The sequence below is a fragment of the Rutilus rutilus genome, assembly GCF_951802725.1.
Source record: "Rutilus rutilus genome assembly, chromosome: 2".
Classification (NCBI taxonomy): domain Eukaryota; kingdom Metazoa; phylum Chordata; class Actinopteri; order Cypriniformes; family Leuciscidae; genus Rutilus; species Rutilus rutilus.
In genome coordinates this window covers 49,696,520-49,700,342 of record NC_140210.1, presented here as the reverse complement: position 1 = coordinate 49,700,342, position 3,823 = coordinate 49,696,520, and positions in this window count along the sequence as shown.

Below are 3,823 nucleotides of genomic sequence, written 5' to 3'. Positions count from 1 at the left end.
AGACACCTGATATTAACAAGCAGAATCACTGAAGGAGAAAATCATAAATTGTAAGTTACCATTATGGTGATGGGTGTTTGCTTTAGTTGGGCTCTTGACCCTTATATGTTTACTTTAATATTTGCTGTTGTTTGTCTGCTGTTATTGATTCATAACAGTTAAATGAACAAAGTAAAGTGTGATCTGATAGTGTTGGTTATGTTTTGACGTAATCATGCTGTGATCTGAAAAATGAAACTTATTGAGATAGTTTGGTTTAACTTGTTACCAGCAGCTTTGTGATTTTAACAGCATATGATTATCAATACTTTACTAATAATCCAAAATATTTCATAAACATTTTTCTGATCAAAACTTTTTTTAAATTTATTTAGAAACACAGACATCAATAATCAGCCTGTGAATCTCAACAATGGTGACAATAATAAAGCATGTTGCAGTGGCTGCCACCAATCACAACTCATTAATGGCTCCCATCATGCATTGCGGTATGAATAAATTATGATCTGAATTGTCTATTTAATTTACTTTTCCTAATTGAATATTCTGCTCGTCACCATTGTTGAGATGCATAGACTGAATCTTGACGTCTGTGTGTGCCTAAAGGAAAGATTTTTTTGTTTTAAACAACTTTTAAGAAATCCTTTATATTATATAAAAAATTCTGGATATTTATGCAGATTCACAGTTATTTTGTAACCAACAACATAAATCGAAGTCAGAAATAAGGATCATAATGAGTTCAGTGATCAAGTTCAAATGATGAATGTCATAATATAACCAACACCATCAGATCACTTTTTTCTTTGTTCATCTGGCAGTTATAACTCAGATACAAGAGCCAAACTAACTCTAAAGTAAATATATAAGGGTCAAGAGCCCGACTAAAGCAAACACCCATCACCATAATGGTCACTTACAATTTATGATTTTCTCCTTCAGTGATTCTGCTTGTTAACTGCAGGTGTCTTCAATAATGCTCAATCATCACTAAATTAATCACTTAATTATCTCATTAACTTTAACACTGCTTTAGTGTTACTTTAACACTCTGTAGAGTGGGACCATATTTGCTCTGAGCAGTGTTGATTTAACACTGTGGAATTTACTGTGCAGTATCCTAGCTGAATTTCACAAAATCTGAAGTAAATTGCATATCTAAAAAAATAAAATTCTTCATGTATCCATATCATCCTTACCTTGATCTTGGTGTTTGCGTTTCAAAACCATTTCCACTATCATTTTCCCGCGAGGATAGGCCATTATTAATGTTAGATAAAGTTAAAAACAACCACTGCAACAATTTTATTTTCACTTTATTTATTTAATGGGTGTGGCAAAAGTGCTTCAATTACATATAGGCATTAACCTACACCGTAACTTCAGTGCGGCAAAAATTTAACGTTGGTAAAACAAAGGCAGAGTGCCTTAACTCCAACTGTAACTTGATTCCAGCATTCTAGAGTGCAGCGGAACAAAGCTAAAAGACCGTAACTGATGTTAAGGGCTTCTGCCTTTGCTTTACCTCTGCTTTTGGAAGTTATGACAAAAACAACATCTTATTTTTAGCAGAAAAGAACAAAATTGACACAAGATATTTTTCCACATGATAAAACTGATGTCCATTGTTCCAAAAATGGCAATAACTAATTTTGACCAAAATTGAAGTTAAGGTCTTTTGCCTTTGCACGGCAGTATAGTTCACTTACACAAGAGTTCTAGTAACTAGTAAAGACCTGAGAGTACTTGATTATTTACTTTAGATACAATTTTATTGTTATTTTTGTGTGACTCAATCATTATCAATTGCAAGAAATTGTCACAAACATAGAGGGATTTGATCAACTCAATTAAGTTTTGCAAGGTGTTTATGACATAAGTGTTAGCAACAAAATTGTAAAACAACATTATTTGACATGAAAAATAGACTATTTAATGATTTAGTTAGATGTTAAATCACCTTATAATAGCAGCAAATGTATTAATTCCCTTCCCTTGAAACCAAATAAATGTGATTTATTGTTAAATCGAATAGGAAGTGGATTACAATAGTTCCAATTGCCCAACCAAACTGCCAAACTGATCATCATAATGGTGAGTTAAAAAAAAAAAAACATTTTAGGGAAATTAACATAAATTTATGAAGCCAGCTTATGTGATGTTTTCTAAATGTTTTCAGTTGTATTGCCAATTAAACATTTAAGATGATTTTGGGGAATCAGTGAATATACAAACAGAGAAAGATAACTGCAGAAGTGGAGGAATTTGGGATCATTCTGTTAAGTATATTAAGAATTGTCCCGCCTCAAAAAGGGATTAGGTAATTTGATCAATCGAAAGAAGACAGAACTACAAATAACATATTACAAAGTCAACTGTATTTAAAACTTCAGATCTAAGTCATTATAATTATACTTTTAAAAGCTAAAAATGCTCTTTTTTAAATTGTTTGCTTATTCCCGGATATTATAATCTGATTCACAGCATCATCCTCATCTGAACTCAGGATTGTTCTTCTGGGTAAAACTGGATCAGGAAAGAGTTCAACAGGAAACACCATCCTGGGTCGAGAGTGTTTTAAGGAGGAGGTTTCACCAGAGTCAGTCACTAAAACCTGTAAGAGAGGAGAAGTAAAAGAGGGTGACCAGACCATCTCAGTCATCGACACTCCAGGGCTGTTTGATACAACAATGTCAACACAGAAAATGAAGAAAGAGATAGAGAAGTGTGTTGAGCTGTCTGTTCCTGGTCCTCATGTGTTTCTGCTGGTGATCAAAATAGGGAGATTCACAGAAGAAGAGAAAAACACAGTGAAATGGATTCAGAAGAACTTTGGAGAAGAAGCTGCACGTTACACCATCATTCTGTTCACTCACGCTGATCAACTGAAGAAGAAACCCTTACAGGAGTATATCAGAGAAAGTAAAGATCTCCAGGCTCTTGTTAATGAGTGCAGTGGCAGATTTCACCTTATCAATAATAATGGCATGGAGAACCGCTCTCAGGTCACTGAACTGCTGGAGAAGATTGAGAAGATGGTGGAAGAGAACGGAGGAGAACATTACACAGATGAGATGTACCAGAAAGCTCAGCGTAGGATACAAGATAGATTAAAGTTCTGTAAGTGTGTTTGACTTTTTGTGCATTTGAAACATAACACCACAAAGATTTAAAAAGCAGTGTGGGAATAAAACATGTTCAGGTTCTGCTCACTGTGTTCGATTCACTTCATGTCGTATTGGTATCATTAAATCTAATCGCTTTATATCACATTCTGATTGACAGGGTCAGAAAATCCTCGGATTGTGTTCCTGGGTAAAACGGGATCTGGAAAGACTAGTGCTGTCAAAAACACCCTGGGCCAAATGAGTTCTGCAAGGAGAAATTCTGCTACTGAAACCTGTGTGCTAAAAGAAGCATGTGTGGATGGAAAAAGCATGAAAATAATCGACATTCCAGGACTGATCGATGCACCAGTGAAGAAGATGAAAACTGAAAGAAGGAACTTTGTCCTCATGTCTGCTCCTGGTCCTCATGTGTTTTTGCTGGTCATCAGACTGGACGACAGATTCACAGATGAAGAGAACAACCCAGTCAAATGGATTCAGAAGAACATTGGAGAAGATGCTTTAGATCACACCATCATTCTGTTCACTCACGCTGATCATCTGATGGGTAAATCATTAGATCAGTATATCAGCGAGAGAAGGTTTCTACAATCACTGGTCAACAGCTGCGGTGGCAGATTTCACTCATTCAACAATGAGGACAGAAGCGATCGCAATCAGGTCACAGAACTGCTGGAGAAGATTGAGAACATGGC